This window comes from Phascolarctos cinereus, unplaced genomic scaffold, assembly GCF_003287225.1.
Source record: "Phascolarctos cinereus isolate Bilbo 61053 unplaced genomic scaffold, phaCin_HiC Scaffold_1;HRSCAF=81, whole genome shotgun sequence".
In the NCBI taxonomy this organism is placed as follows: Eukaryota; Metazoa; Chordata; class Mammalia; order Diprotodontia; family Phascolarctidae; genus Phascolarctos; species Phascolarctos cinereus.
The window spans coordinates 100,869,619-100,893,308 of record NW_027555514.1 but is presented as its reverse complement, the minus strand read 5'-3'; the positions used below and the strand labels follow the sequence as shown (position 1 = coordinate 100,893,308).

Genomic DNA, 23,690 nt, shown 5'->3' with positions numbered 1-23,690 from the left:
CTTCTAACTTCAGATACATTACTCTTTCCACAGTGCCAGTCTGGCCAGCATGCCCTCCTTAGTCAATCTGGTGGCACCATGTTCCTAGGTGTGGTGGTGTCATAATATTATTGGTGTTGGATTTTTTTTTTAGATGGGAGGAGGCAATTAATAGTAAGTCACTTGACCAGAGCCACATAGATAGTAAGTGTCTGAAGCTGGATTTGCATTCAGGTCCTCCTGATCCCTGGACTGATGTTGTGTCTACTGTGCCATCTAGCTGCCCATCATCAGATAGTTGTGGAATTAATGTGGACACCTGATCATTATAGGGGTATTAAGCATAGATTTTGAGAAGGAAACATTGTCCAAATCACAAACCACAGATATATAGAATTTTGGAGCACAAAGTTAGGAGAAAGGAAGGGGTTCTTTTCACAGCAACCATTTCCATGCTATTGATTCCCCTTCTCCTCTTAACTCTTCACCAAACAAAATTAAGACCAAATATATGAACATTGCCTAGTGGAAATACTATGGCATGAGTGGGGAGGGCTTCAGCTCTGTCCCTAACTATCTGTATGACCTTATGCAAGTCAGTTTACTCTTAACCCTCAGAGTCAGCCTTTTTACAAACAGGAGTTTGGACTTACTGATCTTTAAATTCTCTTTGAACAGTATGATATGTGATTCCCCTCAGAAGATAAAAGGAGATAATAAAAGTGCTTTGGTGAGTTAAAAATGCATTATAACTATGTTCCAATCTTCTGAGAAATAATCAGTTTTGTGCCATCCCATCACTTGGGTAGAATGCTTCTTTACTCTTCAGTTTGGATTTTTTACATTCCTCTCCATTCCCATTCCTGATCTTTTTTTCTTTTATTGAAATTTGTCATTATGGCCCAGCATCTCTCTCATCATAACCTACTCCAGGAGGGGGGAACCTGTGGCCTTAAGACCACATGTGGCCTTCTCGGTCTTTAAGTGCCATCTTTTGACTGAACCTAAATTTTACAGAAAAAAAGGATTTGTTCTCTAAGATTTGGATTGTGTTAAAAGGCTGCACTTAAGGACTTTGAAGGCTACATGTGACCTTAAGGTCACAGGTTCTCCACCTCTGGCCTGCTCTTCACACAAGAGATCAGTCACATATGTAATTGTGTTTTTTCCCCTCTTTCAATCTTCCCTGATAAACCTTTAAATTCCATGGAATCATTTTTAAGAAATTGAATTGGCCAAGATTGTTGACAATATGCCCAAGAAGTAGCAACTCCTGCCTTCCAAAGCACAAGTGAAGAGGCAACTATCTTTCTCAATCCAGTAGTTTGCAATGAATGGCAAGGCTGGAAATCTTTGGAAAAGAATCCTGCCCCTATTTTATACATATCCAGCATGGATGTAACTATGGTCAAGACAAATTAGAAAATACAAGGCAGAAGCTCCTAGAAATTCATGCAAAATTGTCATCCCAGAAGTTCCAGCAGGTCTCAGGCTTTGGGTTAAGCAAAAACAAAAACAACAACAAAAAAACACCCAGTAGTCAGAAATCCTCAAGACAAAAGGGTTTTGCCTTTTGTTTAAATTTTAACTTAGTAAAGAAGGGTTTTGTTGATGCACAGAATGTTTGTGCTAGAATGGACCTTAGCCGCCATATAATCTATTCTTGTGGTTCAAATTTAAATGAGCACTGGATTTAGAATAAGAGGACCTGCCTTTAAATTTTCCCTCCCTCCCAAATGACCTTTGTGACCTGGAGCAAGTCACTCCACCTCTCATGGCCCCAGCAACCTTCCTCTTCTATAAAATGAAGGGGTCAGAATGGTTAGGCTGTCTGTAGAATACTTTCCAGCTCCAAATATAAGATACTAAATACATAGATGAGAATGCTAGATAATTCACTAGAAAAAACAGATAATCAGGACAGGTTTGAAAATAAATGTTTAATTTATTACATTATTTTTTCCCCTTAAAAAAATCAAACTGTCTGTAATAGTAAGTCATGGCTCCATATATAATTTTCCATTTCTGGTTTATTTTGTATATGGAAATACTTTTGAGGGAATGTTTGTTAACTTTAGAGTCAATGAAACTATAAAAAATTATAATAAAAACATTTCCTGTTATAATAACCTACCAAGAAAGAGTACCCTACCAAGAAACCCAGGTATCTGGAAAACAGCTCGCAACTGTCTTTCTCAACCCAGTAGTTTGCAATGGCAAAGGCTGAAATCTTTTGGAAAAGAATCCTGCCCCAATTGTACATTTGTCTGGAATGGATGTGGCTATGGTCAAGATGGATTAGAAAAGACAAGCCAATAGTTGCTAGAATTCATGGAAAACTAACATCCAAGACCCAGAAAGAAAAGGGTTGTTTAAGGTCACAGAGAGAAAAAAAAAATTCTGACAGCCTGAAGAGCTAAGATGAAGAAACCAGTATAACATGCCTTGAAAGGAAAAAGAAAACACTTCTCTTGTCTGTATGTACCTCCGTTGTCTAACATAAAGTAACTTATACACATATCCTGTCCTTGCTGCCTACGGTAAAGTAGTTACTACCATACTCCAAAAGTTGGGCCTGAGAAGGTGCAGCCATTGTGCCAAATCAGTGTAAGAAGGACTTCAGTATGTTTCATATAACGATGATTTAATACAACTAAAGCTTTTGTGGTGGGCATAAAAGCTAACAGCCAACCATCTGATATGCCATCACCAAGAAAAAAAAACTGTCTTTTGTGGGAGCCAATGAAAATAACAGTTCCATAAATAGAAATGATCCCTCCAAGCAAAGGGGTCCCAGAGCTCTTCTTCTACATCTTTGGGCCAAAGCTCAGAGTTACAAACCCAATCCATTCCTGCCCTGACGCTGACATGGGCAACAGACTCTTTTGCTGTGTCTCCATGTTTCTCCTTGGAGCAGGTGAGTGCTGGATAGAGAAGGAAAATAGTCCTTCTGGAGAGAGGAGGTTCAGAGATTTCCCTTTCCCTGGAGGATGAAGCGAAAGTCTGCCAACTTCTGTGTCGCAACTTCTGTCTCTTTTTTTCCCTTCCCACAGCCCCTGGTGAAGCAGAAATCACTCAGACACCCTGATTCCTGGTCACAAGAGTGAAGTAGGAGGTGACACTGAGATGTCAACAACATTTGGGCCATAATTACATGTACTGGTACCAACAGGAGCCCCACAAAGGACCCAAGCTAATGTTTCATTTTGCTTACCAAAAGATTAATTCAAATGAATCTCTTCCTCAGCGCTTCAAATCCGATTCACCATCAAAAGATCAGTTGACACTCCATCCACGGTGTGGAGACAGAGGACTCATCCACCTACTTCTGTAGCAACAACAAAGACACAGCCTTGCAGAGCCTTCTCCAAGCTGTGCAGAAACCTACTGGCCCTGGCATAGGAAGAAAGAAGGGAGGGAAGTCACCACATCAGAAACTTGGCTCACACTGGGAGGTTTTAGAGGGAGGAGGGACTGTCAAACCCTAGAGGCCTTTGTTAGTAGCTCTCAACTTTCATAATGGTCTGATACACAGTTCTCTGATTTATTAGAAAATCCCAGTCTATATTGGCAGAAGGGCCTCACTAGAAGTGCCTTACTCTGCTGAAACCAGAGGGCTAGTCCAAAATAAAAACAAAAAAACCCACCAAATTGCATTCATTCATACTGCATTTTCTTCTTATGCTTCTTTGTCTCCTTCAGTGGTATAACAATGGTGGGGGGCAGGGAACCCTCTGTTTGGAGATGGTAGGGAGTATGATTCTATCTCCTCTCAGGTTGTCATCTTATCATTTGCTAATTGACTTCTCCCAGTCTGTGATATCAGAGGTTTGACATCAACTGCATATGAATGCGACCTCCTCCCCTTCATGTAAAGCACCTGGTTGACTTTAGCATCCCTGAGCAACCTTGGTGCCTCTAGTGATCAAGAGCAGCTCAATAAAATGATGGGCCAAGTCCAAGGGGTAGCTTCTCTCAGGACCATTGTGTGCTTCCCTTTCTTCCTGCAAAGGCCTGGAAACTATCCAAATAGAATCTAAGACAGCAGCCCTGGGTTTAGCCCTTCCATGTTCCCCCAAACCATTTTGGTAGACACAGACACTGCCCTTGTTGGGAACAGATGCTGCCCTGGGGTCCTTCTTCTGTTGTACTCATCTTGCCAATCCTTGCTCCCAGGCTTATGTTTCTCCATTTAAGGTGCCTAGAGGTCCTTGTGAATGAACTGGTACAGACAATGACTTTCCTATCAAATCCTTATGTGAACCCCCTTTAAATCTCAACAAAAGACTGCCTCAGATATAACTTTTGTGAGCACACTCCTAGACATATACCCCTCATACCTGAGGCTGTCCTTTGTCTCCAAATGGGATAGGTCTGTCAGCTCCTTCCTATAGAGCAGGTGTTCTTAAACTAGGGTCCCTAAACTTTGAACAAATGTATTTTATGCCTACTGCAATATTATTGGCTGCCTTTGGAAGGCATTTTATGCATTTTATAAACATTCTGGGAAGGGATCCAGTTGTTGTTGCTACTGAGTCATTTTTAGTAATGTCCAACTTCCTGTGACCGCTTCTGGGGGTTTTCTTGGCAAACATACTGGAGTAATTTGCCGTTTGCTTCTCCAGCTCATTTTACAGATAAGAAAACTATGATAAATAGGGTTATGTGAGTTGCCCAGAATCATATGGCTAGTTTCTGAGGCCAAATTTGCACTCAGCTCTTCCTGATTTTGGGACCAGCACTCTGTCCACTTGACCCTCTTGAAGGGTTTCAGAAACTTCACCAAATGCCAAAGCAGTCCAAGACACAAAAATAATTCAGATCCCCTACTCTAGAGCAAACTTCCTGTCCATTTTCAAGTTTTAGAAATGATTAGGGCCAGAAACTATGCCATGAGTAGTTTGGGCTATCTAGAAATTTCTCATGTCTCTCCATGTGGATGTGTTGTTCAATAAAGCCTATTCTAGCTAACTCATCATGAGTGCTCCAGTGTATGAGATCATAGGAGTCCTCTGAACTCAAGACCAAGGCAGCGGAGCTTTTGTGGCCTTTCAGGGTATAGGGACTAAAAGAACTTTAGTCATCCTTTTCAAGGTGGATGTGAACTTGCTGCTGTACTCCAGCAGATAGCAGCAGAGAGAAGCAAATGACACAAAGAGATTGAATAGATGAAGACCAGCAGTTGCTAACCAAACTGTTGCAGATGGATTGTAGAGATAACCAACACACCAGTGCCAAGCAAAGATGCAATGCTTGAGCAATGCCAAGTAAAAGATGATCTAATGCCCAGTAGAGATACTATACCCAGTGTAGGAAGAACACAAAGATATCTCGAAAGGACATCAGCTACTCCATAGTATTGGAGGTGAGAATTACTATGGTCACTCACAGGCTCTGGCCATCTGTATACTCTGTGTATATCTTCTTTGTATATGCCCAGAACCCATCTGCATGAGTGAATGTGTGACCCTCCAAGCACATTCTGTAACTAAAGCCTCAAGAAAAGAGAGCCTCCCCCTCTCTCCCAAGGCTCCTCTCCTAGAAAACCATTATCCATGTATTTTCTGACAAGTTACATTACTAAAGATTTAAGGATGAAAAGGTTGAGAATATACATATGGCAATTAAAGTCATCTAAACTTATGTTCAAGGTACAGTTTCAGAGGTAAGTCTTGAGTTCAGATGCCTCAGTTCCACAGACTTTATTCTAGACTCCCACCTAAAACAATACTACCAATCTAGTAGCAGCTAGGTGGTCCAGGAGAGAGAACATTGGTCCTGGAGTAAGGAAGACCTGAGTTCAAATTCACCCTCAACCACTTACTAGCCATGTGACCCTGGGCAGCTCATTTACCTATCTTTTGTCTACTTCAGTTTCTTCAACTGTAAAATTAGTATAATAATAACTCCTCCCCTCCCCCAAACCAAGGGTTGTTGGGCAGATAAAATGAGATAATATTTTTGTAGTGCTTATCATGTTGCCAGGCATATAGTGGGTACTTAATAAATGGGTGTTTCCTTCCTTTCTTCCTTCTAGCTGATTCCCTAACAATCATCCCACATTTTCAAGTGCACTAAAATTTTATTTCATGGAGTTTGAGAAGAATATAGCTACTCTTGCTCTAAATTTCTAATCTGGATCTCCAGATAAAATGTTCTTAATTCTTGGAGGTGCCAACATCACTAGGAATTAACTCCAGAGCCTGAGAATTCTGGGACCCAATGCTGACACAGTAGGATGCCTAGTGATGCTAAGATCCCATTCTTTCTTGTGTATGAACCATCATACATTCATAGCAACAATCATAGAACGATCATAGTTCAAAGTAAGGACATTTATTAACAGATGGAAAATTTTACTATAAACATAAAAAAGTAGAATAATAAGAAGTGTACACACACACACACACACACACACACACACACATATGTAAAATATAACCATTTGCCAGTGCTTCTCACAGCATGAAGCACTGTGGTTCACTTTTTGATTATTTTTTTCTTAAATTCAATTTCATTTTTTTTCAGGTTCAAATTCTGTCCTCCTCCCCTTCACTTCCCCCACATATAGGGAAGGCAAGAAAAACAAAACCCATTACAAATATGTATAGTCATACAAAACAAATTCCTGTGTTAGCCATGGCCAAAAATATACTGATGCTTTGCCCTGCACTTTGAGACCATCTGCTATCTATCTGGAAGTAAATAGAATGTTTCAATATGAGTCCTTCAGAATTTTGTTTGATTAGTGTGGTACCATATTTTTCAAAGTTTATTATCTTCACAATATTGCTGTTATTGTATAAATTCTTCTGGTTCTGTTCATTTCATTTTGCTCCAGCTCATGTCAATCTTCCAAGGTTTTTCTGAAACCTTTTCTTTCATTCTTTCTTGCAGCACTGTAGTATTCCATTATATTCATAAATCATAACATGTTCTACCATTCCCAAATTGACAAGCATCCTCTCAATTTCCAATTCTTTGCCCTTACAGAAAGAGTTGCTATAAATATATCTTTATATATGGATTCTTTTTTCTTTTCTTTTATCTCTTTGAAGTATAGTTCTAGTGGGAGCATTGCTGTCTCTCATGGTATGTGTAATTAATAAATTTTTAGTTCTAAATGGCTTTCTAGAATGGTTGGATTAATTCACAACTCCATGAACATTGGAGTATCTGCTTTCCCACAGACCTGCAGCATTTCTCAGTTTCCTTTTTTTGTTATCTTAGCCAATGTGATGGGTATGAGGTAGTATCACAGTTATTTTAATTTTAATTATTAACTAATTAGTGATTTAGAGCATATTAAAAATATGATTATCAATACTTACATTTCTTCCTGTGAAAACTATCTATTCATATCCTTTGATCATTTTTTAATTAAGAAATTGGATTTTTCTTGTATATTTGACTCAATTCCCCATATATCTTAGAAATGAGACCTTAATTAGAGCAACTAACTACAAAAATTCCCCCTCAACTTCCTACTTTTTTTAATGTAACTGTTTTAGTTTTGTTTGCGCAAAACTTTTAAATTTTACATAATCAATATTGTACATTTTACCTCCTGTGAATTTCTCTCTCCTGTTTGATCATAAACTCTTCCCCTATCCATAGAACTGACAGATAAATTCATTCATGTTCCACTAAGTTCCTTATGATAATACTCAATATGTCTAAATCATGTACTTATTTTGAGGTTATCTTGATATGGTTTGAGATATTGTTCTATACATAGATTTTACCACACTGCTTTTGAGTTTTTCCAACAGTTTTTGATAAATAGTGGTTTGTCGACCCAATAGAATGGATCATTGGATATATCAAACACTAGTTTACTCTGTCCCTTTGCTTTTGAATATTGTATGTCTAATCTGTTCCACTAATCAATGTCTTTATTTCTTACCAAATTCCATTTTTTTTTTTGAAAATTACACCTTTGTAATATAGTTTGAGATCTGGCACCTAGACTCCTTTCTTATTTTTAAAAAATTGATTGTCCTGATATTCTTGATATTTTGTTCTTCCACAGGAATTTTGTTACTCTTTTTTCTAGCTCTATAAAGTAAATTTTTGCTAGTTTTATTAGCAAAGCACTGAATAAGCACATTAAGTTAGGTAGCATCGTCATTTTGATTATTTTAACTTAGCCTACCCACGAGCAATTGATATTTTTCAAGTTGTTGAGATTTATCCTTATTTGTGTAAAACCGTTTTGTAATAGAATTCCTGTATCTCAGGAGGTTGACTCCCAAGTATTTCAAACTGTTTATAGTTATTTTAAATGCAATTTCTCTTCCATGCCTGCCTGCTGGATTTTATTGATAATATTCAGAAATACTGATGATTTGTGTGGTATTATTTTATATGTTGCCTTTTGGGCAAAATGTAATTTCCCTTCCTATGTCTTTTAATTTGGTCTAATTTTGCTTCTACTTTGTCTGAGATTGCGATTGTTATCTTTGTCTTTTTTTTTTAATTACTGTAGTGGAAGTGTAACAGTCTTGGAGTAAGTACCTTGTATACAGCCAAAAGACCTTCTCTCTCTCTCTCTCTCTCTCTCTCTCTCTCTCTCTCTCTCTCTCTCTCTCTCTCTCTCTCTCTCTCTCTCTCTCTCCCTCTCTCTCTCTCTCTCTCTCTCTCTCTCTCTCTCCCTCTCCCTCTCCCTCTCCCTCTCCCTCTCCCTCTCCGTCTCCCTCTCCCTCTCCCTCTCTCTCTCCCTCTCCCTCTCCCTCTCCCTCTCCCTCTCTCTCTGTCTCTCTCTCTCTCTCTCTCTCCGTTGTTTTATTTTACGTGGCTTGCCCAGGGTCACACAGCTAAGTAAGTATCAAGTATCTGAGACAAAATTTGAACTCAGGTCCTCCCGGCTCCAGGGCCAGTGCTTCATCCACTGTGCCACCAACTGCCCCAAGACCTTTTCTTTGACCATATGTACATGCTCCCAGGACTTCGTTGGCTAGACTTTTGTTCCATCAAAATGACGTGAACTGACACCTAGTGAAGAAAAAGTGGTACAAAGGAAACAGTTGTCACAATGACAACATAATTGTAAATAAAAACAACTTTGAAAGTCTTAAGAACTCTGATAAATGGATCAAGCACTTGTAACATTCTACTTGCCTCTTTTCAGAAACTTGAGAGACTCAGGATGAGAAATACACTATATATATTTTTTAGACATTGCCAGTGTGGATATGTATTCTGTTTAACTATGTATATTTGTTACAAGGGTTTTTTTTTCTTTTTTCAGGTGAAGTTCTGGGACAGTGAAGAGTATAAAGGCATAGAAAAGGAAGGAAGGACAGAAGAGAGATAGAGAAAGGAAGAATTAGAAAAAGGAGGGTCAGAGTACCAGTTTTTTAATGTACAGAAGAGTAAAAAGGAAGAACAGGAAGAAAAAAACAGCTTTGAAAAATAAATACTGAAATAATTATATATTTTAAAAGAAAATCAAGGTGTAAGTAATAGCAATTTGAAGTTTTATAATTTGTTTCTTTAAGTATGTAAATGAAAATGCCCATTTTATTTGTTGCATGTAGAGTCCAGAATTTTAAAAAATATAATAAAAAAAATCCTTGTGTAACAAAGACTCGTGTCCTTTAGAGAACTAAATTTTCACGAAGTGTTTTTCAGTCTTCCAGGTTAGAGAGGAAAAGTCTTTTTTTTTTTAAGTGAGGCAGTTGGGGTTAAGTGACTTGCCCAGAGTCGCACAGCTAGGAAGTATTATGTGTGTGAGTCCAGATTTGAACCCGGGTCCTCCTGACTCCAGGGCCAGTGCTCTAACCACAGCACCACCTAGCTGCCCATGGAAAAGTCTTTGAAATCAAAGCCTAATCAATCACTACTTTACTACGGAACAGTCCTTATTAACTCATCCTTGAGAAAAAGGGATATGAAAACAAGTTAACAATAATACTTTGCCATCCTAGACTCAAGACTTAGCTCTAGAAGGGCTCTTAGAGAGCATCTTGTTCCACACCCATCTTTTATGGATAAGAAAACTAAGGCCCAGAACAATGGAGTGTGTTACCTAAAATAACCAAGCAAGGTCACCACCACAATAACTGATGATGTCATGAGTACCCAAATCATAACCCCACCTACAGACCTTTAAAAGCAAATGGTGTTCTTCTGAAAGTAACTCTAGCCTAGAAATTATGATTCATTCTCCTCCTCTGTGGACTGTTCCTGCTCATCTATGAAGGACATGTTGAACTTCAGTAAGGTAAAGGTTTTAAAGCTAAAGCTTGTGAATTGAATGATGGAGAGCTCCAGAGCTCCACTTTCTTCAATCTGCTTTCTTCTTAGACAGAATAGTGAGTGGGAAAGGAGCTGAATTCCTGACCTGATCTTACCATGAGTACCAAGCTCTTCTGGTCTGTCATCATTTATTTCCTGGGAACAGGTGAGAGAGGGAGATTTCATCTTAGGCTTGTCAAGTTCTGACTCCAATTTTTCCTTGGGAACTTCAATATCAGTGCCCTCTGTAGACTTCTTTCTGATTCTACCATAGGTCCCATGGATGCGAAGGATGCAAGAATTACCCAGAGCCCAAGACACATAGTCACAAGAATGGGACAGGAAGTGACACTAAAATGTGAACAGAATTTGGGCCATAATGCCATGTATTGGTATAGACAAGATCTGGGCCAAGGACTTCAACTCATTTATTACTCTCCATTAAAAGATGATATTCAGAAAGGAGACATTCCTGAGGGATACAACGTCACTCGGGAAAAGATGGAGCTTTTTCATCTTATTCTGCAGTCATCCAGAATCAACCAAACATCTTTGTATCTCTGTGCTAGCAGTAAAGACACAGTAAGGCAAAGCCAGTTCCTCTCCATACATAAACCGTCTTCACCTTGTACAATCCTGAAGTGTTGATTTTTTCTGCTTTCATCATACTTCTCTAACACAGGAAGTTATTTTTGCTAGAAACACATACTGTGGGGGGAAATGCTAATTATGGAAGTCTTATGTCCCTATCCTTCACAAAGGTCCTAATTTATGCTTCAACATAGGGAAGGGTTTGTAAATACCCAGTAACAACTGGCGATTGACATGGAAGTCATTTCTTACCTAGATATCTGAGTGTAATTAGACCATGAACTTATTACAACAGAGATCAAAATGAACATCAAATCATGAGACTGAATAAAGATGAGAAGAATATACTGAATATGTATGTAATATTAAAAGCTTCATTCTGGCCTGTCTAAATAAGCTCTTGATTCTGAAACATTAGTAATAGAATAAGGGATTGATATTGACTGTGATTATTAAAATTTCCTAGAGAATTATAAATGTCATAAGGCAGCTGGCACAGTGAGAATGCCACAAGAGTACTGAAATCACTTAATCAGTCAATGAGGATTTTTTATGTACCTATATGTGCCAAACGCAGTGGTTATGATCTGTACCACTGGAGTCAGTACCAATATTGATGAGATCATTCGACTGTTAAAATATCAAAGTATGTATAAGTACTGTAGACCAGTATTTCTTAAAGTGTGGCCCCTGGATCTTTGGGGGCACTTAAAACATTTTTAGGGTACCCTTGAGATCAAAATTATTGTCACAATAACACAAAGACGCTATTCATCCATTAAAAAGCTCCTCTGTTTTTCAACTACATATCTGTATGAAGCTGGATTTTCTTCATATACTTCAACTGAAACAACACATCACAATAGACTGACTGCAGAAGCAGATATGAGAGTATAGCCATCTTCCACTAAGCAGGATATTGGAAACATATGCAAAAAAAGAAAATCATTACCTTTTTTCCCACTAGTTGTTTTGTTTTGGAAAACATTGTTATTTTGCATAAAATTGTATATTTTATGTTACTATGTAATGGCCTTATTATTTTGAATGAATTAATAAGTAGATATTTCCAAATAGCTGAAATTTCTAATATGGTACATATTCATAGATATAACTCACATAAACAAAAGCTCTTTAGGGTATTCAATATTTTTTTAAAAGCATAAAAATTTTCAAAAGTGTAAAGGGCTCCTGAGGCCAAAAAAGAAGTTGAGAATTGTTGCTATAGATACAACAATGACCTAGGCACAAGACTGAAAAATTGATAATAGGATGGGTTTCATTTAATGCAGAAATATCAATGATTGCTAACTCCTCTTATCACACAAATACACACACACTTTCTTTTTAACACAAACATTCTTCAGATGATACAATATGGCTAGGCATAATGAAACACCATATTCTTTGAAGAAGTAAAATTCCAGAAGACCCAGAGAGCAATGGAAAAACCTTGATGTGCATAAGTAGGCTTTAGCATATGAACACTGAAGATTTGCAAGTAAGAAGTACCATAAAATACATCATCATGAACACATTATCAGAAAAAGGGGGCCCCGGCAGCTAGGCTGTCCAGTGGAAAGAACACCGGCCCTGGAGTCAGGAAGTCCTGAGTTCAAATCTATCCCCTGACATTTGCTAGCTATGTGAACCTGGAAAAGTCATTTAACTCTGATTTCCTGCTACTTCCTGTTCCCCCAAAAAAGGAGGTAGACTGGCCATGTTTAAGAGTTGAGATAACAGACATCATGTGAAGTACTCTACTGGTACACCTAAAACACTAAAATTTCTAATGAGTTGTTCCATAGAGATTCTACATAGTATTTATTAGAGGTCATGGGAAAAAATTACATGTGGTCAGAAGTTATGAATATGTTACAATCTGCACCAGTGGTGGGGTGGGATGGGGAAAATGAATCCACATAAAGGAGAGCATAGATACATCCAAGTGTCAAAGTAAGACTTATTATGCTAACAATGATAGCACTGCTTAGTGAAAAGGCAGGAGTGAAGAGGGTTAGGAAATCTTCCTTTAATTCAACCATAACTAGTCAGGTAATTAGTCCATACTTTAGTCAAAAGCATTTATTAAGCACATACCTCATTCCAGGTACTGTGTTAAGTACTAGGGATATAAATACAAACAAAAAGAAAGAGAGTTCCTTCTCTTAAGGAGTTTACATTTTAATGGCAGAAGACCCCACGGAAAAAGGAGCTAAAGTAGGGTGGGAGAGGTAAGAGTGGGGTGTTTGGGGGGGCAGGGAGGAGGGGAAACTATCCATGGAGGTGAAATCTAGGGAGTCAAAAGCAGAATTGGAAAGGAATGAAGGCAAGCCAGCCCAGGTACTTCCTTAAAATGGCACCCCAAGAAGAACTCACTAATGGGAGAAGCAGCTTGTAGTTACTAAGAGGTGGAAAAATCCAGAATAAATTTAGAACAGAGAGATTCTTAAGCTTTGGGGTCTCAGAATCCTTTTATACTCTTAAAAATTAATGAGAATATATTTTATGCATGTAGGTAAATATCAACATGTACCATCGAAATTAAAATGTCTTAGAATTATTATAAAACAGCTTTCTTCTTAGGCTCCTTAAAACGACCCAGGACCCCAGATCACACACTGACAGACATTATCTTACATTATCTTGTTAAGTCATCTTATGTGTCTGAGCCTAGTTTCCTCCACTGCCAAAAAGGAGATTTGGACTGAAATATCTTCAAATCCTCTTCCAACTCCAAAATAATACAATTTTTAATTGTCTTCAGAGGGCTGGCTGTCAAAGAGATTAAGGGAGATGATGATGAAAAATTGCCTTGATACATTATAAAGGGAAAAATTAATTAATGCATGATTACCTATCTTCAAACTACAGATACTATCATTTCACATTGTCTGGATAAAACATAACCTCACTATTCATGTTTGGTTCATTTCTCGCCACTCTATTCCCTTTCCCAAACCCTCTCTCACTGCTCTTTCTCATTCTCACACTCAGTCTCGTCATGTCCTGCTCTCTACACAAGGGGTCAGTAGTACATTTTGAATCACTTGTTTTTTGACCCCCCTTCATGACATGTCCTTAAATTCTATAGAGCTATTTTTTAAAGCGTGTGAATTATTCAGGATACATTATACTCTGCTCTATGCAATCTGCAGTCCAATCAAACCAGGCTTCTTGGTTTTCCTTATACATAACACTCCATCTCCCAACTTAGTGATTTTACACTAGCTATCTGGAATATTCTTCCTAATCGCTTCTATTATCTTGCAGTTACAAGATTCATCTTAAAGATTTCTTCAAGATTCATCTCAAATGCCACTTATTGCATAGTTTCCTAGCAGGTCTCCTCCAAGACTATTACCTTTATGTCTCTGCTCTGTGCACCACCAGCCTTTCCTTGTTGTCATTGCCGGTCATTGCTTTTCATGTGTGTCTGACCCTTTGTGACCTCATTTGCAGTTTTCTTAGCAGAAGTTCTGGAGTGGTTGCCATTTCCTTCTCTAGTTCATTTTACATATGAAGAAATTGAGGCAAATAGGTTTAAGTGACTTGCCCAGGGTCATATAGCTAATAAGTGTCTAAGGCCGGATTTGAACTCAGGAAGATGAGTCTTCCTGACTTACTGACTCCCTGGCATTCTATGTGCTGTACCACCTAGCTGCCCCAATGGGTTATGCATGTTTTATAAATACTTATATATGTGACTGTTATCACTACTTGCCATCCCCACTCCCAATTATGATACAATGAATGCTATGGAAGCATTTCACTTTTGTCTATTTCCCTTGCCTAATGCTTACCAAGGATGGGGAATCTGTGGCCTTTGAGGTCCTTGGGTGCAGCCTTTTGATTGAATCAAAATTTTTACAGAAGTTTTACAGAAGAAATCCTTTTATTAAGGGGATTTGTTCTGTGTTGTTTGAATTGAGTCAAAGGGCCACACTTGAGGACCTAAAAGGCCACATATGGCCTTGAAGCCACAGATTTCCCCAATCCTGGCTTATTCCATAATATTAAACTAATAAATGTTTGTTGATCAGTTGTGTAAAGGAAGCTCTCTACTTCCTCCAAGTGACTTGATGCAGTCACAGAATGCAGTCATACATCATGAGGTTTAAATATCTTAGCAAGGTCTAATGTCCTGTGATCCCTTTATTAGATGTGAAAACCTATCTGATTGAGTGAAGAAGTGATTGGCTGAGAAAACAAATTAACCAGCCTCCCTTAAATAAATTTAAAAAGTTGAGCTCTAAGAAGCTCAAGGTAGTCAATGTTCATAGAAGATGTGGAGTGAGACTAGTAGGGAGAGAGAGAAGGGGAGGGGAGTGTCTCCCTTCCTTCTCTCTACCAATCATGAGGAAGGAATGAAAAAGCTAGGTTTTTTTTAAAGGTATCTTTGGAGAAAAAGGAATCCAACAGGGAAGGTCAGTGTTCTCCAACTCGATGACGGGATCATAACTGACAAGAGAGAAGTCCAGATGCTTATTTCTTATTTTATTGCCATTTGCTTTGCCAAGGAAAATGAACTTCATATTGGGAAGGAAAGAAGTTGGTACCCAAGATGAGAAAGGAAATAGTAAGAGAGAACCAAGCTGCCCTTGAAAGATTCAGGTCACCAGGCCTAGATGAATTATGTATTTGGGTTCTATGTGTGTGATTCCTGTGTTTCCTTCCTGTGTTTCCTTCCTGTGTTCTGTGTTCTGTGATTGCTGGGCCACTATCAGTGATATTTGAAAGATCATGCTAAAAAGGAGAGGTACCATAAGATCTGGAGGCAGGTAGGTGGCTGGCTCAGTGGATAGAGCTCTGGGCCTGGAGTCAGGAAGACCTGAGTCCAAATCTGGCCTTAGACACTAACTGTGTGAGCCAGGGAAACGCACTTAACCTCTATTTGCCTTGATCCACTGAAGAAGGAAGGGGCAAACCACTCCAGTATCTGTGCCAAGAAAACTTCATGGACAGTATAGACAAAGAGTCAGTCAGAAACAACTGAACAAAAGCAACAAATTATTAGTAGCTATGATGTGACATATAAATGCATGCAATAACTTATATATCTACCTATGTATGTATTTACATATCATGTATATATGTATGTGAAGATACATACATAAATGAATGTATACATATGCACACACATCAGAAGTACAGTACAAGGCAACTGGGGCCAAGGAGAAACACTAGCAGGTGGGGGGGATTAAGAAAGGTGGCATTTGACCCTAGTTTTGAAGGAAATTAGGGATTCAAAGAGGCAGAAGGGAGGACACACTACATTCCAAGTGTGGGAGACAGTCTGTGCCATGACACTGTCTAGTGTAACCCTCCTCCCATTTTGAAAATTAGGCAAAGAAAGTGCAGAAAGTAAATAGTAAAACCTGTCTCAACTCAGAAGTGTAATAAAATAACTCTCGCCTCCTCCATACACAGAAACACAATTTCTTCAATGATCCTAAATTTGAATACCACCAGGATTCCTGCTAGCTCCTAAATCATAACCACACCTACAGACCTAACAGCAATGCTGCTATTCTGATTTCTTCCCCCTTTCTAGGAGATACTCCAGCTCCCCTTGGGAAGACTTGTTCAGCTACAAGGTTTTAGAAGGTGTGTTAATTCTGAATCCTCTGTGGTAAGCTAGGGGCGCCCCAGAGCTCAGCCAGTTTTCTACCCCCTCTCCAGGAGCCAGAGCTCTGTTCTAGGAAGCTGCTCCCTTGTTGCCTTGATTCTACCATGGACACCAGGCTTCTCTGGGGTGTGGTCATTTGTTTCCTGGGATCAGGTAAGTCCTAGACGCTGATGGGAAATACTTCCTCAGACTTTTTTGATTCTGATTGAAATCCTATCCCTGAGAGATTCAGTGTCAATCTCTGTCTGTGGATTATTTCTGCTTCCCCCATAGGTTCCATGGATACCAAAGATGCCAGAATCATCCAAACTCCAAGAAATCTAATCACAGGAATAGGACAGAATGTGACACTGAATTGTGAACAGAATTTGGGACATGAAAGCATGTACTGGTACCGCCAGGACCAGGGCCAGGGGCTTCAGCTCATTTATTTCTCAAGAACAAAAGATAGCACTGAGAAAGGAGACATTTCTGAGGGATATGATGTCTCTCGGATAAAGGAGACCTTTGCTCTCATCATACAGTCATCCAGAACCAAACAAACATCTTTTTATTTCTGTGCCAGCAGCAGACACAGTAAGGCAAAGTTAGCTCTTCTCCATGCAGAAACCTCCTTCATCTCTTACTGCAACTCTGAGGTGCTGAATTTTCCTGGCACTTGTTACCCTTCCACCAACACAGGAAACTCTTACTAGTTTGAGAAAGCTATGAGCTAAACCACTGTTCTAGTATTTATCATGTTCTGGCATGAATTGCAGATATTTTGAATATGCCATAAATCCCTTAATGGGCCATGAAATCTTATAAAGTAACTTTGTATGTATGGGATAAGGGTGCTACTCATACCTCCTTGCATCAAGATGATGATGATGTCTGATGATGTTACTAGACTGCTATCAAATGATCAGCCCTTCACCAAGCATGGCATCTCTTCTGGGAAAATTGCTCCACTGGGCTTGCAGAGCCTGTCACTTGTGGGGCCATGTTTCTACTAGGCTTGGTACTCATTGAGCATGGTGGCAGCTCTACTTGCTCCTCAAAGGGCATCATATGGTTCTGCTGTGCTTGTGGTTCCTGCCTTACTAGGCCTTCAGTCTACTTGGGCACAGAGGTTGGAACCTGCCCTAATATAAGTAAGCTATAGTTCTTTAGTTCTACTCATTATATCCATCTAACAAAAGCAAAGTTAGTGCCTCCACATTAAGACTGTGTCTGTCCCTTTAGACTTCTAGGTCTAGGCTGGAAGTGAAGTCTGTTTAGTGTGAGCATTCTAGTATAATCCCCAAATCTTCTTTGGCTTAATTACAAATGTATTTGGGCCAAGACAAAAGGGAACCTAGGGAGGTAAGGTCAGTATTCTCCACCCATCTAGCCTACATCCCTTTCTTTATCATGCATATGTGTTGACAACAAAAACAGTTGACTTGGTGTTACATTTTGGGCAGTGATAGCCTATATCTATATCTGGGGACACATTATCCTCTGCTCAGAAGATAGCTGCCATTACATTTCTGGATATCTCTAATTGTAAGGAAGCTTTGCCTTATATCAAACTAATACGTGATGTTATACACCACATCCTGTTCACATCTTAGTGTTTCTGCTTGACCCATCCCTGTGATCAGGTATCTGGGAATCAAGGATGATTCTGGCTCCCTTGATAATCATAGGAACCATGAATGGGAAGCAGAGGGAAGCCTAGGTGGAAGGTTGGCATTGAAACTAGTAGGGAAAAGTTTGGAGCTAGAATCTGGCAAGCCGTTCTCAGAATTTACTGATGTCCAAGAAACAAATGACCACACATCACAGAAGCCTAGTGCCCATCTGGGATTTTCTTTAGTTACTCTCCAATGAGCCTGTACCCCAGATCTGTTGGTGAGAGCAGCTCCTTGTGTCATTCTCTTTTTGACACCAATCCTTGTAGTCTTCTCAACTAGTCTTCATAGACATGGCTGTGACTAGAAAGTTTTGTGCATATTGGAATATGGGTGGGGAGTGGGAAGGGAACTCTCCGGGAGTTTAGCTATTAGGTGTGTGTATGGAGAGGGATATGTAGGCTGTCAATAACTACAAGGTTTGTACATTGCTGAAGTTCTAGGTTCTGCTGAAGAAGAGTTAAGTACTAGAGTTTGGGAATTTAACCACCTTGGGGGAGGAAGAACAATTCAGAAACCATAAGGTTTCTGTGCTACTAAAAAGCTGGGGGCACACAATTCATAATACTTAACACAAATATATATATATACACACACATATATACACACATCTATACTTTTTTGTTGTCTTTCAGTCATTTCATTTGTATCCAACTTTTCACAACTACATTTGAAGACTTCTTGGCAAAGAATGGTTTGCCATTTTCTTTTCCAGCTCATTTTACAGATGAAGAACTGAGGTAAATAGGGTTAAGTGACTTCCCGAGGGTCACACAGTCTGAGGCCTGGTTTGAACTTAAGAAGATGTGTCTTCCCTACTCCACACCTGGCATTCTATCCATTGCACCACCTAGCTAACACATATATACTTATGTGTATGTTTATGTGTACATATATGTATATGTATATATTCATACGTACTTGTGATTTCACTGAAGAGTCACCCAATCAGTATATGTTAGCAGTGGGACTGGAACCTAGCTCTTTCTGGCTCAAAGGCCAGATTTCCATGCATACATCATGTTTATATATGTAATATATATGTGCATATGTGTATGTATGCGTTCATGTTTATGTATGTATTATATATTTATGTACATATATGAATATGCAGAGAAGCAGGTAAATGAAAATACAACTAAACAAAAATTGACACTTTATTTCATATACAAAATCAACCTAAAGGAGATAATTAAATAATTTATATTTTATATATTAAATAATGTATGCATTATATAATTATTCAAATATCATAAAATATGAAGAAAGTCTGTTGAAACATGACATAATTCTCATAAATGATCTTTACATATTTCTTATATTTCTTTATTGCCAAATGCTTTTGTGAAGGAAGAAATGAGAACGTTGTGGTACAAGCCTCAGATGTAAAGCTTCCCTATGTAATAAACCTGTTCCTGGGGGCTTCCTGCATCTTCGGAAGCATTTGTGACTACCTAGTATGAAACACCTGTAATCTTTTCCTAAGGGCTCCTGTGAGATGAATGAACTTCTCTTGTGCAGGTCTTTCAAGGTGAAGGTTAGCAACAGAGAAATGGAGGAATAGATGATACTGCAGGGTGGGTTCCTTTTCACACCCTAGCTTTCCTCAAATCCAGCAGATATTTTCCAGTTATAACTAGAAGAAAGGAAAGCAGACATCTTCAGAGAAACAAATGAGACCCTACCCAGCCACACAAACAGGACAAGTGCAGAAGTAATAAAAACAGGGATCTAGGTTTCTGATAGTTGGGGAGCAATGAGAAGGAATTATAGCAACTAGCTGAAAATTTCAGTATCCAGCTATGTTTAATTCAACTTGACCCCTTCAAAGCTCCTCCTGGGATCAGGAGGTTCACTTAATTGCTTGAAATTTCATTTTAGTTTATCCTGATGTGAGAGCCAATTCAAATATAATTCTACTATAGTAGGAAGAGGGAGAACTAAAATGGATGTTGCTTTTGAAACACTAGAATGTGTGGAGTTTTTACTACTCTTTTATCTAATTTAACTAACTTTCTTGTTCAGATAATGAAGAAAGGTTAATTGCCGAATACTTGAAGAAGAAGAGAATGGCCAGTGGGTGGAGGTTTCTTCATCTGTGTAATGAAGGGTTTGAACTAGATAGATGGAAGTCTACCCCTCCCACAATCTATAAAATTTTAATCTTAGATAAGAGGGGAATCAAAATAGGGGGTAAGGAGGAGGAAAAGCCAGGCAAGAGGAAGATAAAGATAAATAGGAAAGGGGTAAGGATGAAACAAAGGACTGGTAAAGCCACTGCCGAGAAAGTGTTGGAGTAGTTGAAAAGTGGGTGCAATGATAGTTGGAAAAGATTTAAGGCAGAGGATGTTGACGTCAGTGAAAGATACAACCTAGTATAACTGGAAGAGTCCCACAGATCTTTAGCTTGACAAAAATTCTTCTTACTCTATATAACAGCAACCTGTTCTTGCCCTAATCCCACCATGGGCAGTTACCAGGCTCTGTACTGTATGGCCATTTGTCCTCTTAGAAACAGGTGAATCCTGGGTACAGATTGGAAATGTCTCTCCTGTACTTAACAGACCCTTGTTTCAAATCTTGCACTTGTGGTTGCAATTCAAAATCCCTTCCTGACTTAAGATGAACATGGCTATTCTGTTTTCTGTCTTATTTACCAATAGCATATATGGAAGACAAAGTTATCCAGACCCCAAGACACTTGATCACAGCAAGAGGACAGAATGTGCTGCTAAGCTGTGACCCCATCAAGCCACATGTTTATATTTTTTGGTATCGACAGCTCTTGGAAGAATTGAAGTTCATGGGTTACCTTCAGAATGAAAAAGTATTAGATGAATCAGGTGTGCCAAAAACTCGATTCTCAGTTGATTGGCCCCGAAACTCATCCTCTAATCTGAACATCCAATTCACAGAGCCTCAAGATTCAGCTGTTTATCTGTGTTCCAGCAGCTTAGGCACAGCATTGTGAAGTCCTCTCCTTTCTTTGCATAAACCCCTTCTGGATACCACAGAGGAAATAACAGTTAGAGACAAAGGGAAAGACAGTTACCAGGCTTTGATGAATTTAGACAGAGAAATTTGGGAGGATTTGTGGTGAAACTGAAAAAGAAGTCAAAAGAGGAGAAGAAAAAAGAGAATGAAGGGAAGAAATGGAAATACAAGAATGAGGAGCTATAAAAGAAACAATGAAGTACAGTGGAAAACATGTTGAATTTGGAGTCGGAGGACCTGAGTTCAAATCCCAACCTTGCCATTTACTACCTATTAATATGAACTTTCACAAATCAATCAACTTTTATGTGCAAAGTGTTCTATGGTAACTGTACCTCTTTAAACACCAGTTTCTAAGTGGCACAATGGTTAGAGTGCCAGGTCTGGAAGTCAGGAGGACCTAAGTTGAAATCCAGCCTCAGACACTTAGTAGTTGTGTGACCCAGGACAAGTCACTTAACCCTATTTGCCTCAGTTTCCTCATGTGTAAAATGAACCAAAAAAAGAAAATGGCTAAGTTACTCCAGTATCCTTACCAAGAAAACCCCAAATGGGGTCACAAAGAGTCAGACATAACTGAATGACTAAACAACAATTCTAACCTGTTAAAAAAAAAGGTGATAGAACTAGGTGACCTGTAAGGTCCCTTCTAACTCTAATTCCATGATCCTGTAAGAAATATAAAGGTTTGATGTGAAAGAAGAAAAGGATTGGACCTCGAGTTCTTAGTGTGAGAAGGTCTCAAGGTATAAGTGGAGAGCTAAAACAGAAAGGCTTGAGAAATAGTAGAAGTAGAAGGTGAGGGATTCATACTGAAGCAGTAGAACAATCAGAACTTTCAGAGAAGGAGGACCCAAGGAGAAAGCAGTTGGGAAAATATACTAACACAGGGCAAGCTGGTAAGTCAAAGGACTACCCTCATAAAGGAAGGTACCATTCATTGGGCGTGACTTCCAAAGAGCTAATGGGGTGAGAAGAGTAAAGACCCCTGAGTTAAAGAGGCCTTCAAGTAGTATGTTAAAACTCTTTCACTGGAGCGAGTAGCAAGAAAAACAGGGATAAGGGTCTTGCTTCAAGCAAATATGGGGAGTGGAGAGAATTGTGAAGTGACTTGAAGACAGCAAAATGGTTGTAATTCTGTCATGAGAAAGTGTCATGTGTTGAAATGTGTTCAAAATGTGTTCAAAATTCACATTGGTTTCTTTCCTAGGAGAAAAGGTTAAACAAATGAAGAAACAAAAACCAGAAGGGTTTGTATTTGAAACAAAGAAGAAAATACATCTGATGAAAATGCATCCTGACCTAGAAAGCTGGAGGTGAGGAGACTCACACAGGAGACATGGAAGAAGAAAATACAATGAACACATGAGGCTAAGGAAAAAAAAAATGAGCCTCTATCTGAAGAGGAAGAAGATGGATGCTCTGCAGAGAAAACACCTGCTAATCCTCCAAGGAATAATGGTGTGGATCCATAAGTCCTCTCAAGAGAGATAGCATCCTATAAGGAACAGAGTGGACTTGTGCATTCCTGGTGAATCTATTCTAGATACGAGAGAGAAAATTTCAAGATGTGGGAAATTTTAAGACTACTACACATTTTTAGTGACTTGTGTGCACAAATGATATTATATGAAGGAACTTAGAAAATAATCTAAAAGTATGAAATCTGTATTAAGAAACTGAATATTGAATGACAAATGTGGCATTTTTGTTGTGGGACCATATAGGATCATTGGATCATAAATTTAGAGCTGGAATAGACCAAAGAGGTCATCTGGAACATCATTCTCATTTTATAGAGAAGAAACATTTCTGTATATTTAAAATGAAATCCAATTAAGAGAATGGAAACTATGTCAAATTAAGAGCTGGTTAAGAAGATGATGTCTTAGAAAAGAAGGTAGTATTTGATTGGTATTTCTGAACTTCACCTTAAAATACAGGAATAACAAATTGCTGATCAGGGATGGACCTTAGAAAGGTCAAACCTGTCAGTGAATTAGGGGGACATCTTTAAACATATGAATATTGGCAGAATGGGTGGATGAGAACAATTTGTTCCAATGGCCACAAAGGCACTGTGTAGTGCTTACAGCATAGTCAGAAATCAAAATTGCCAAGGTCATCCACCACATCCTGAGCCCATCACCAATTCTCCTGACTTTTGTCTTGGCACTGGACTTCGATGAGTCTGGGAGAAAAAGTGAGGCTGTTGAGTTTGTACAACTCTCCTTCACTTAAATCCAATTCATGGACAAGCCAAGACATTGGAGAGGTAATTGGTCCTCTCAAAAAATGAAGGATGAACAATAACCCTTTCTGAAATAAAAATATATCTTCTTAAATAGTGTGAATAATGTGCTTGAAAATTATATTTCTTTCACTATGCTAGGTAGAACCAGCAGAGAACTTTCCAGGTATTCCGGGGAGTAATGGGGAGAAGTGTATGAGCCAAGAGAAGTGAGGAAAAATACTCTGTTAATCATGGCTCTGCTGATTACAATAGTGAGGAAACTGGAGGCATGCACAGTTAGTAAGTTAGTCAAAAAGCATAATCAGGCTGTTATTCTTGTGTCAGGCACTGTGCTATGTACTCAGAACAT

The 23,690-nt window shown here is 38.8% G+C and overlaps 3 long non-coding RNA genes across 4 annotated transcripts; 2 read left to right on the top strand and 1 right to left on the bottom strand.

The window, feature by feature from the left end:
- Positions 1 to 1,904: 1,904 nt before the first annotated feature.
- On the bottom strand, positions 1,905 to 8,634 carry LOC144456942 (uncharacterized). Of its 2 annotated transcripts, none has more exons than XR_013486176.1 (2): positions 3,194 to 8,634; positions 1,905 to 3,070 (listed from the first exon to the last, which is right to left on the bottom strand). It is a non-coding gene; the product is annotated as an uncharacterized LOC144456942 (long non-coding RNA). The 2 variants fall into 2 exon arrangements; XR_013486177.1 differs by having other exon boundaries at positions 1,905 to 3,035.
- Positions 8,635 to 10,098: 1,464 nt separating this feature from the next.
- LOC144456938 (uncharacterized) lies at positions 10,099 to 11,614 on the top strand. The gene is made up of 3 exons (XR_013486168.1): positions 10,099 to 10,204; positions 10,288 to 10,384; positions 10,493 to 11,614. It is a non-coding gene; the product is annotated as an uncharacterized LOC144456938 (long non-coding RNA).
- A 3,482-nt stretch (positions 11,615 to 15,096) lies between these two features.
- On the top strand, positions 15,097 to 16,859 carry LOC110216299 (uncharacterized). The gene is made up of 2 exons (XR_013486174.1): positions 15,097 to 16,591; positions 16,712 to 16,859. It is a non-coding gene; the product is annotated as an uncharacterized LOC110216299 (long non-coding RNA).
- Positions 16,860 to 23,690: the final 6,831 nt, after the last annotated feature.